Source organism: Stegostoma tigrinum, chromosome 34 (assembly GCF_030684315.1).
Source record: "Stegostoma tigrinum isolate sSteTig4 chromosome 34, sSteTig4.hap1, whole genome shotgun sequence".
Classification (NCBI taxonomy): Eukaryota; Metazoa; Chordata; class Chondrichthyes; order Orectolobiformes; family Stegostomatidae; genus Stegostoma; species Stegostoma tigrinum.
This window is the reverse complement of record NC_081387.1, coordinates 26223554-26236118: the sequence shown is the minus strand read 5'-3', so window position 1 is coordinate 26236118 and position 12565 is coordinate 26223554. Positions and strand designations below refer to the sequence as shown.

At 47.8% G+C, this 12565-nt stretch overlaps 1 protein-coding gene across 5 annotated transcripts in view; it reads left to right on the top strand.

Annotated features, from left to right (window-relative positions):
* LOC125467672 (claudin-4-like) overlaps positions 1 to 12565 on the top strand; it is a 60123-nt gene that overhangs the window by 16381 nt on the left and 31177 nt on the right. For 2 of the 5 annotated variants that reach the window (XM_048563823.2, XM_059639736.1), the window contains exon 2: positions 861 to 955. The exons of 2 other annotated variants lie outside the window; for them this stretch is intronic. The gene's annotated coding sequence lies outside the window, so the exon portion shown is untranslated. Of the gene's footprint in view, positions 1 to 860; positions 956 to 4362; positions 4625 to 12565 lie in introns of all 5 variants that reach the window. One more of the 5 variants, XM_048563822.2, reaches the window with a different exon arrangement.

Sequence of the window (12565 nt, the reverse complement as noted above, 5' to 3'; positions counted from 1 at the left end):
TAACACTATATCCTGTGTTCTGTTCTATTACCCTAATATACTTAGATAAGGTATGATCTGTCTGTACGACATGCAAAACAATACTTTTCACTGTTTTACGGTACATGCAACAATCAAATCATTTCAGTTCGAGTGGCTGCAAAGAGAAGTTGTGGATTGAATGAGGGATGTTTAAAATTGGCAAGAGGCTGGCTTCACTGAACTGAGATGTGCTTTTGACAAAAGTCAAACAGCCACTGGAAGGTCATTCAGCAAGAGGACAGTGGCAAGCCTGCATAGACAAGCTATGCAAGGTTGTGCAAGGTTGTTTCAGCCGGTGTGCAGTCTGCTCAGTCGTGGCAGGCAAATGCAGAATGCATGCAGTTCTTGTCGCCGCATTATATGTGGAAGCATTGGAAAGGGTGCAGAGGAGATTTACCAGGATGTTGCCTGGTATGGAGAGAAGATCTTACAAGGAAATGCTGAGGGACTTGAGGCTGTTTTCGTTAGAGAGAAGGTGGTTGAAAGGTGACCTAATAGAGACATACAAGATGGTCAGAGGATTAGATAGGGTGGACAGTGAGAGCCTTTTTCCTCGAATGGTGATGGCTAGTATGAGGGGACATAGCTTTAAATTGAGGGGTGATAGATATAGGACAGATGTCAGAGGTAGGTTCTTTACTCAGAGTTTTAGGGGCATGGAATGCCCTGCCTGCAACAGTAGTAGACTCGCCAACTTTAAGGGCATTTAAATAGTCATTGGATAAACATATGGATGATAATGAAATAATGTAGGTTAGATGGGCTTCAGTTTGGTTTCACAACATCGAGGGCCGAAAGGCCTGTGCTGTGCTGTAATGTTCTACGTTCTCTATTCTAAGAAGGTTCCTGTCAGAAGTTTCGGAGAGTAGAGAAAGTGCAGGGATGCAATAAATACAGGATCGAGAAAACAAAGAGATGGCGTGCCAACAAATTGGTGAGTAATGTCAAATACAGCCTAATGGTAAAAACGGAAAGAACTGCGGATGCTGTAAATCAGGAACAAAAACAGAAGTTGCTGGAAAAGCTCAGCTTTTCCTGGTCAGGCAGCATCTGTGAAGGGAAAAAAAAAGTTTTTTCCCTTCACAGATGTTGCCAGACCTGCTGAGCTTTTGCAGCAATACTGTTTTTGTCCCTAAAACCTAATGATGTTCTCTCACTAAAAAGTAAGGAAATGGCTGGGGGAACAGAGCACAGTTTATTTACAGAGAATAAAGTGTACGCAGTGTAAGGTGGTGGAACTTGTCGAGCAATGTGGGGGCTGGGGGAAGGCTGGGTGATGGGAATTTCAATAGATTAGTAATCCTGAGGCCTAGGCTACAAATCCAAACCTCATCACAGCATTCATGTCCTAACACATCCGTAATGTAAAGCTAGTCTCAATAGTGACATGAAACCATCATTGATTGTTGTAAAAACAGAAGGAAATCTGCTGTCCTTACCTGGTCTGGGCCTACATGTGACTCCAGAGCCACTGTCACATGGTTAACTCTTCACTTTTCCTCTGAAATGGCAGAGCAAGCTTTTCAGTTCAAAGACCTTTAAGGATGGTGGGTGGATACTAGCCTGGGCCACTGATAGCCACACCCTGTGAGAAAGCTCTCTCAGAGGCACAGGGGAATGCAATTGGATTTTTTTTAAACATACAGTCTCTGCCTGAGAGGCCTCATACTTATGAGTGTTTGTCGGTGAATGATGTGTGTGTGTATGCCTGTGCCTTTGTGCCTGTATGTGTGTATACCCCTGTGTGTGTGTTTGAGTGAGTCTGTATTTTTGTATGTTTGTGCCTGTATTTGATGTGTGTGTGTGGGTGTACATCTGTGTGTTTGTGTCTGTGTTTGTTTGTATGTGTATGTGATGTGTGTGTGTCTGTGTGTGTGTGTGTCAGTCTGTCTGTTTGTATTTCGCCATGTTTGTGCCTGTATGTGATATGTGTCTGCGTGTTTGTGTTGTGAGGTGCTGTGCGCATGAATGTATGTTTGTAGTTGTTTAGAGCAGCAAACACTTACATTTACAACTTGCAAGCTGGGCTCTTTGCACCTTAGTGGACTAAATCTTGTTTGACGATAAATCCATAATTTTGTGTTTGCTGAAGAATTTGTTTGACTTATATTGTTAGAAAAACCATACAACAGGCCATATTGGGACTTGAGGTCAAACAATTAAACTGATGTTGTGGGCGGGGCCGGAGGGGATGTTCCTGTCAATGTTCCTGAGCCTGTCAAACAGTCTGAATTTGGCAGTCAGGATCTGGCAGAAATGTTCAGTCAGGTTTCCCTGTCACCTGCTCGATTCATTGAGCGAAGCTCCCGTTTGTCCAACATTTCTTTGCAGCTTCTTGTTGATTTAGGAACAGGCCTACACTTCCATTTGATCTGCCCCCAGCCCCTGGTCTGAACACCGAGACTGACAAGAGTTTGGGACTGTGATACCCAGTGACTCTGTAAGTTAGATTTCACCCTCCCTGTGACAATGCCGCCATCTACTGACGGTGAGCAGTATCACATGGGACTGGGACAGGGACAGGGACAGGGACAGGGCTAGTTCTGGTAATAACCCTGGGTTGGGAATTCCAGCTAAAACCCTGTGACAGGGGTCTAAACCCCACCATGGTATCTCCTCAGAGTTTGGATTCAATCCATCTTGAGTTAAAAACTAATTGTCAGTGATGTTGGCCACAAAACAATCACTGTAAGCACTCTTGTTGTTTATCAATGCCCTTCGGGGAAGGACATTTGCTGGCCTTGTGTGGAACTTCGAGATAGTTAAACAAGTCACTCTGTTTATCCAAGTATCAGGCAATGACCATCTCCAAATAGACAGGATCTAACCATCACTGAATCCCCCACGATCAACACTGACCAGAAACTCAACTGGACCCCCCCCCCCCCCCACACAAACAGAGCGGGTCAGAGGCTGGGAATCCTGCGGTGAGCAACTCACGCCCTGGCTCCCCAAACCCTGTCCCGCCATCTACAAGGCACAAGTCAGGAGTGTGAGGGAATACCCCCCACATGCCCCTGGATGGGGTACAGCTCCAACAACACTCAAGAAGCTCGACACCATCCAAGACAAAGCAGCCCCCGCTCGATTGGCACCACATCCACAAACATCCCACTCCCTCCCCCCACTGACGCTCAGTTGCAGCAGTGTGTACCATCTACAAGATGCTCTGCAGGGATTCACCAAAGACCCTCAGGCAGCACCTTCCAAACCCACGACCCACTTCCATCCAGAAGGACAAGGGGCAGCAGGTACATGGGAACACCAGCCCCCTGCAAGTTCCCCTCCGAGCCCCTCCCCATCCTGACTTGGAAATATATCCCCGTTCCTTCAGTGTTGCTGGGTCAGAATCCTGGAATTCCCTCCCTGAGGGACATTGTGGGTCACCCCACAGCACATGGACTGCAGCGGTTCAAGGAGGCAGCTCACCCCCACCTTCTTCTGCAGTCAGGTAGCAGTGTGTTTTCACAGACCTGAGATCAGACATGTAGACAGACTGTCAGATATAAACACTGACACAGACGGACACACATACAGTCACACACACAGACAGATATACACACTCACACAGACTAATACACAGTTAGACAGTCATAAATACACACTCATACAGACACACATGCAGACGGTCAGATATACACAGTCTCACAGAAAGAAACTCTTGGATTCTCACAGACATAGTCAGACTGACAAATATCAATACACTCACAGAAAGACACACAGACTGGTACATGCACAGCCAACACACAGTCACACACACACACAGATGGGCACACAGTCTCACAAACAGACGGCCACACAAACAGAGAGAATCACACACACACATACGGACACACAGACAGACACATACCCAGACAGACAGACACAGACATACTTAAACACACAGAGACCGACACCAGCCCCGCACATAAACCCACACACACAGACATACACACAGTCAGCACGCATACACAGATGCACACACACACACACACACACACACACACACACACACACACACACACACACACACACACACACACACACAGACACACACACACACACACACACACAGGTGCACAGACACATGGAGAGATACGTACACAGACACACACACACTGGCACACACTATCACAGAGACACACACTGACAAACAAACCCACTCACACAGACCAACTCCAAAACCTAACAACTCCTTCTACCAACAGAAACACCACAAGGTGGCAAGGAAGAGAAAGTACAAGGTGCAATTCCAGATTGATATCTACGTTCTCACTCCAGTCATATTGCTCTGTACCTGGCAGGTTCGGTTGATGGGGGTTATTTGTGGTCAGGATTTTCATCTCATTGTCTCTGCTCCAGATGAGATGTCACGGAGATTGGCCAGTATTCCAGGAGGATAGTACTCCAGCATCCGATTGCTCCCTCATGGTTCCCCTGAGGAAAAGAATTCTTTGGCAAATGCAACAGGACGAGATCATGGAGTGACGCCTCCCCTGGACGAGTATCACTGACACTGAAAGGAAGGACCGGAGGGGCAGCTGAGTGTGGAAGAAGAGGCGTTAGATTCAGTTTGAGGGAAATGAGTTGGAAAATCATGGACCCAGAACTGTACTCATTGCAGGTTTGAGTCCCAGAGAAGTAAAATTTGGAAAGCTGTGATACTAACAGGAAATCTCCTAGCTGCCTGTAGTTACAACAAGGACCTACATTGCAATATCTCCTTCAAAACCATAAGGTATAGGTGCAAGAGTAGGCCATTCAGCTCATTCAAGTCTGTTCCACCAAACAGTGAGATCATGGCTGATCTGACCATCCTCAACTCCACTTCCTGCCTTTTCCCCAAAACCTGTGAATTCCTTCCTCATTAAAAATCTCTCCATTGCATCCTTGAGTAGACGAATGGTCCAGTCCTGACAGCCCTCTGCGGTAAAGAATTCCACAGATTCACTCCCCTCGGGGGGAAGAAATTCCTCCTCACTAATCTCTGATGATGCCCCTCTGGTTCCGGACTCTCCCACAAGGGGAAACTACCTCTTCAATCCTCCCCTATCAAATCCTCTAAGAATCTTACACATTTCAATAAGGTCATCTCTTATTCTTCAAAAGTCTAACAAACACGAGTTCAATCAACTCAAACTCTCCTCGTAAGACATTCTGTTGACAAGATGCGCTACAGAAATTCACCAAACATCCATAGACAGCGCCTACCCAAGCTACAACCACTTTCAGCTGGAAGGGTTGTATATAAATGTAGGAGGTATAGTTAGTAAGTTTGCAGATGACACCAAGATAGGTGGGGGTAGGGCAGCAGAGAAGGTTACCTCAGAGTGTAACGGGACCGTGATCAGATGGGCCGATGGGCCAAGAAGTGGCAGATGGAGTTTAATTCAGATAAATGTGAGGTGCTGCAGTTTGCCGGGGGAGGACTTATGCAATTAAGGTAAGGGCCCTAGGGAGCATTGCTGCATGAAGAGACCTTGGGGGGCAGGTACATAGCACCGTGAAATTGGAGTTGTAGGTAGACAGGGCGGTGAAGCAGGTGTTTGGTATTTAGATTAGATTAGATTCCCTACAGTGTGGAAACAGGTCCTTTGGCCCATCAAGTCCACACTGACCCTTGCAGCATCCCACCCAGGCCCATTCCCCTATAACTCACACACCCCTGAACACTTATGGGCAACTTAGCATGGCCAATCCACCTAACCTGCATATCTTTGGACTGTGGGAGGAAAGCGGAGCACCCGGAGGAAACCCACACAGACACAGGGAGAATGTGCAAACTCCACACAGACAGTCACCCGAGGCTGGAATTGAACCCAGGTCCCTGGTGCTGTGAGGCTGCAGTGCTAACCAGTGAGCCACCGTGCCACCCCAATGTATGTTTACCTTTATTGGTCAGTGTATTGAGTGAAGGAGCTGGGAGGGTTATATCCTGGACAGAGAGGAATTGGTTAGACCACTTCTGGAATACTGTGTTCAGTTCCGGTCTCCCTGCAAGAAGACAGATGCTGTTAACGTCAAGCGGTGCAGGAAAGATTTACAAGGATGTTGCCAGGGTTGGAGGGTTTGAGCTACAGGGGAAAGGTTGAATAGGCTGGGGCTATTTTCCCTGGAGCGTCGGAGCCTGAGGGGGTGACCTTATAGAGGTTTATAAAATCATGAGGGGCATGGATAAGGTGAACAGCCAATGAATAGCCAAGGTTGTTTTTCCAAGGATTACAACATCTAAAACTAGAGTGCGAGGTTTAAGGTGGGAGGGGAAAGATTTAAAAGGGACCTGAGGGGTAACATTTTCACATAGAGGGTGGTGAGTGTATGGAATGAGTTGCCAGAGGAAGTGGTGGAGGCTGGTACAGTTACAGCATTTAAAAGGCATCTAGATAGGGACATGGATAGGAAGGGTTTGGAGGGATAGGGGCCAAATGCTGGCAAATGGGACGTGGTCAGAGTGGGACGTTAGCTTGGTGCAGACCATTGGACTGAAGGCTGTGTTTGTGTGCTGGATGACAAGGACAGCAGGTACGTGGGAACATCAGCCCCCTGCAAGCTCCCCTCCGAGCCCCTCACCATCCCGACTTGGAAATATATCCCCCTTCCTTCAGTGTCGCTGGGTCACAATCCTGGAATTCCCTCCCTAAGGGACATTGTGGGTCAACCCACAGCACATGGCCTGCAGCAGTTCAAGGAGGCAGCTCTCCCCCACCTTCTCAATGGGGGGCAACAAGGGATGGGGCAATAAATGCTGGGCCCAGGCAGCAATGCCAGGTCCCATGAGTGAATAAAAAAAATTCCCTCCAACCTAGTATCAGCTGAGTGAACCTGCCGTGGGCTGCCTCCAATGCCAGTCTGTCTCTCCTTAGACAAGTGTGCCGTAACTGGTCCCAGTATGCCAGCCTTGGTCTGAACAATGTCTTGTATAGCTTTTGTGAAACCTTCCTGTTTTTATACTCCATTTCCTGTCGAAATAAAGGCCAGCATTCCACTTGCCTTGCCCATTATCTGAGCTGAGCTCGATTGCCAGTATTTTGAGATTTAAGGATGATGACACCCAGGTCCCTCTGCCCTGTAGCTTTCTGCAGTCTCTCTCCATTTAAATCATATTCAGCTCCTTGGGTCTTCCTGCCAAATTGTAACCACGTGTTTCCCCACATTGCCAAACTTTTGTCCACTTATTTAACCCATCTATATCCCTCCACAGACCCTTTATGTCTCCCTCGCCAGTTGCCTTCCCAGCTCATTTTGTGTCATTCATAAACTGGGCTGTAGTAGATCCACTTTCTTCCTCCAAGTCATTGTTAGACATTGTAAATAATAATAGCCCGAGCACTGATCCCTGTGGCACTCTGTTCGTTATGGGCAGCCATCCTGAAAATGCAACTTTCAACACAATTTTGTATCTTTTATTAGTTAGCGTGTCTGCTCTAATACATGACCTTCAACAGTATGGGCCCTTTCCTTGTCAAGGCACCTCATGTGAGGTCATTATAAGAAGTCTTCTGAAAATCCAAGTATACTATCTTCATTGCTCTCCTTTATTTATCCAGCTTGTTCTCTCCAAAAAGAATTTTAGTAAATTTCTCAGAGATGAAGCCCCCTCATGCAGCCATGCTGACTCTCTTTGATCATATGATTTGTTATTTGATCTGATTGGTTATTGTCCCATGTTCCGGGGTACAGTGAAAAGTTTTGTTTTGCGTGCAGTACAGGCAGGCCAGACGGTACACGGTGCATTAGGGTAACACTACAGAGCGAGGAACACAATGTTACAGGGAAGGTGCACAGAGTGAGAACAACATTAATCAGAGAGGCCCATTCAGAATGTAATAACATCGGGGAAGGAGCTGTCCTTGAACCTGCTGGTACGTGGGTTTAAGCTTCTGTATCTACTGCCTGATGGAAGGGGTTGGAAGGGATTGTTACCTGGGGTGGGATGCTGGCTGCCTTCCTGATGCAGTGGGAAGTGTAGATGTAGTCAGAGGGTGGGAGGCTGGTTTGTGTGACAGACTGTGCTGTGCTCAAAATTCCCTGTAGTTTCTTACAGCCCTGGGCAGAGCAGTGCTGTACCAGGCTGTGATGCATCCAGATAGAATGCTTTCTGTAGTGCATCTGTTAAAATTAATAAGATGTATTTCTAAATACTCTGCTGTTGCATCCTTTATAATAGACTCAAATATAAACACAACAAAATCTCTGAAGGCACCTCACAGGAAGGGTTTTGAGCCACGTTAGGAGATGCCCAGTAACCCAGTGACGGAAAAACCAAAAGAACTGCGGAGGCTGTAAATCAGCATCAAAAACAAAGTTGCTGGAAAAGCTCAGTGGGTCTGGCAGCATCTGTGAAGGAGTAAACAGAGTTAACACTTCAGGTCTGGTGACCCTTCCTCAGAACCAGTGAAGGTGGTAGATTGTCAGGAGCGTCCTGAAAGAGGGGAGAGACAAAGAGAAAAAGACAGAACGTGAACGGGATGGGGAAAGAGGGGAGAGAGAATTCCTCAGCTTAACGGCTTAGGCTGCTGAAGGCACCCGCTCCAACGTTGAGGGGAATAAAATCAGGGTGCATGCGAAAAGCTGGAATTCGAGGAGGCCAGGGATCTTAGGGAGAGGAGAGAGTGAGACGGGAGGTTTATGGACACAAGAATTCCGAACTGGGATCACTGCCAGATTGCGAGGCAGTCTGGGTATTGGCAATCTAACGTAATTCATGCTGCCATATGGGCAGTGTTGCCTGGCGTGCCCTGGGCATGGGGTGAAACAGGGCTTGGCGACGCAAGGCTTACTGTCAGGGTTTCTTGCTGGCAGAGAGAGCACTAGCTGCTAAAGCGTTAACCAGAGAGATACCTACCACCAGTTCCCTGCTGGCTGCCAGGGAGTCAGAACATCCATCAAAACGGTCTCCGTGGAAACGGGCGGCACCAGCCCTCCATGGTCACAGGACTGTGACCTCATCTCTGGAAACATTCGCTCATCCGTCTCAGCTTATCTGCGGAAAGCTGAGGAGTGGCTCTCAGCATTGACCTGTGACCCAGCGTTGCCTTGGAATCGCGAAGGAGCTGCTGGTTTCAATCAACACTGGCGTAGCCATACCCGACCCGAAGCAAACACTTGGCCTAGGGGTGAGTGCGTTGCTCACGGGAGGTCCAAAGAGACGCTGCTGGAGGAACTCAGCCTAGACCACAGGGTTGGGACACAGGGAGCTATTTTAACCTTTTGAGTTTCCTCTGATATGAATTTATTCCATGGATACAATTGAAAAGGGGGTTGATGGGCCAAATGGCCTTTCTTCTGTGCTGATTTTTCTCCTGGGACACCCCGGCATCTCCATCTGTCCCTCTGCTAGCCCCTCACAAAACAGGGAAGGGCTGTTGCTGAACGCAGGGACTCTGCATGGAGACTTTCACAGAGGAGGGAGGCAGTGACAGAGGGGTTGATGTACCTGGTTGGGCTGGTCAGGCCACAAACATCCCCAACCCTAGAAGGACAAAACAAGCTGCAGGCCTGCTTTTCTAAAGGGGCTTTGCTTTGGACAGAGTTGTGAAGAGGACATTAAGAGTCTGCAAAAGGGATATTGATTGTCACATCTTGCTATTGCCCTCTAGGAGGGCATTTGGCCCATCGTTCCTGAACTGGTTCTACCACCTAGCGCCAATCTCCTGCCTTTTCCCTAATCCCTGCATACTGTGCCCATCCCATGCCCTTCTTGAATGCCTCAATTGAACCAGCCGTGACCGCATTTCCAGGCAGTGCATGCCACACCCTAATTACGAAAAAATGTTTTCTCATACCTCCCTTGCTTTGTTCACGTCACTTTAAATCTTCTTGTTTTTTTTTCACAAGGCAAACAGGAACAGCTTCTCACTCTCTATTCTGTGCAGCCCCGCTCGTAGTTTTGAGAAGCTCTGTCAGGTCGCTCTCCCAGCAGAGCTGCCCCAGATTCTTCAATGGGAATGAATAAGGTGCAGAATTGGCGTGTAATGTACAAAGGGGTGAAGTTGAAGAATAGAAAGCCTAGTCTACTCTTCAAATGGAGAGAAATGGCAGCATCTTGTGGTTCAGAAGTATCTGGGTGCACTAGTACAGAGAGCCATAGAGTCATACCGCATGGAAACAGACCCTTCGGCCCAACCAGTCTGTGCTGAACATAATCCCAAACTAAACTAATCCCACCTGCCCACTCCTGGCCCATATCCCTGCCAAACGTATCTAAATGCCTTTGAAATGTCACATCCTCAGGAGGTTCATTCCACACATGAGCCACTCTCTGTGTGAAAACAAAATTGCCCCTCGTGTCATTTTTAATGAACCTTACATCAATGTCCTGTTATTACCAACTGTCCACCTCCCCACTGGCCATTACTCACACAATCCATCTGGATGCTGAATTATTGAACTTGACCTCGGGTTAGTACACTGGGGCTGAAACCTTCTCTTTCTACTTTGGTTCCCAATCGGATTAAGATTGTAGGGAAAGTGTGGTTTGGGATTGGCGTGACGGTCTGCTGTCACACCTTGGATCCCATCTCGTTGGAATGAGAACTTGCTTCTCTCACCTTAAAAAATGCCCCCTTGCCTTGAAGTGTTCCACCCTAGGGAAAAGACACCTGTCACTCACCTTATCCACACCTCTCATGGTTTTATAAAAACCTCTCTAAGGTCACCCCTCAACCTCGTGCATGAATAGCAAAAAGGTTAGTGCCTAGGACAGATTGGGAATCCCAATGCGATGTTACTGTTTATGTAGGATTTTCCATTTCAGACGAGACGAGGAGAATGAGGGACTGTGATCAGACTGGAGCTCAGGGGCCTAACTCCTGCTCTTAACCCGTCTGTAAAAGCAAAATAAAAGTGTAGGCAGCCCAGGTAAGGATGGCAGTTTCCTTCCTTAAAGGACATTAGTGAACCAGATGGGTTTTTCCTGACAATCAGCAATGGATTCATGGTCATCATTTCATTATTCATTCCAGATATTTTTTATTGAATTCAAATTTCACTAACTGCCACGGCAGGATTCAAACCCAGGTCTGCAGAATGTTATCTGGGTCACTGGATTAACAGTCCAGTGAAAATACCACTAGGCCATCACATCCCCCTTGGAGGCATTGGCCATCTGTTGCAAATGCATGAAGGTTGAGTGGTCCCTTTCTGTTCTGTAAAACCATCCAAATCTCTGAGGCTTGTGTCCTTACTCTGACCCAGTGCTGCTTCTTCATCACCACCCTGTGCCCCCACTCCCCGAGTTACTCTTTCATGGGATCACCAGAAAGACCAGCATTTGAAGCTCATCCCTAACTGCCCTTTGACTTGTTCGGCCATTTCAGAGGGCAGGGAGGAGCCACCGTCGTTACCGTGGGCCTGCCCTCATGTAGAAGCCAGACGGGATATGGATGGCAGATTTTCTTCCCTGAAGCCCATTTGTACAGCAGATAGGTTCACTGCGAAGTCATGGTCAGTGAGATTAGCTTTCAGTTCCAGCTCTATAAATACAAGCGAATTGAAGCCGTTCTGAGATTCGAACCCACACGCCTAACCCAGTCGCATTATCTCCACACCGTCCCTTAAAAATGAACCCTTTTGAGCAGGATTTAGTTATCTGTCCTAACATCACCTGATGTTGCAGCCTGATATCAAACTCTGCTTTACAACAGCCCTGTGAAGTAGCTTGGGATGGTTTATTCCATTAGAAGGTGGCTATATAGACACAGGCTGTTGTTATTGTGGCTGTAAAACGCTTGAGTGAAGCTGAGGAGAAAAAACAGACTCGATAGTGACCAGGCCGAGTATTCAGTGGTAACCCTGCAGATAGTGGGAGCTGCTGAGACCAGCCTGGATAGAAGTGAAAGTTCCTAACACTTTGATGTTCCTCCAAAGTGACTTATCAGTCCGTACCAGGCCCAGTGGGAGATAAGGTGGAAGCATGTAAAATAAAAGCCCACGTGTTGCTACATCTCAAAGCCCCACAGCCTACGATTGACCCAACAGCTTGTGCTAGTTGGCAACAGAGTCTAATTCCTTGCATGGTTTTGCCTGAAGGTGCTGACTGTTTCCCGCTAGTTCGCTCCTGCGGGCACTCTCGCCACTCCTCAGGCTCTCTAAAGTTCATGCGGAGGGTGGGAACGTACCTGCCAAGGTCACTCCCTGCCCTGGTTCCCCTCAGCAGGTGGCAGCATCGATCAATATGTCAGAGTGCCAGCCACGTAGGACCGAGACCCGACTGGAAACACGTACCATTCAATCACAGTGCAAACGGAGGCCATTCAGCCTGCTATTCCCTTGCTGGCTTCCTGAAATGTTTAAGAGCGATTCAGCTAGCTCCACTGCCCTCCCCCCACCCCAATCCCCAAGTCCTGCGTATCCTTCCTGTTCACACCTGACTCCAACAGCCTCCACCACACTCTCAGGCAGTGTGTTCCCCTCCTCAACCACTCACTGCAGAACCAGCTTTTCTTGCTATCCTAAGATGGAACAGAAATGTGGAGGTTGTTTAGGGAGTACTAGCTATGAGTATTGGGTAGGTTTGTCCCACTGAGGCAAGGAAAGGATGGTCAGGTGGGGAAACCTTGGATGA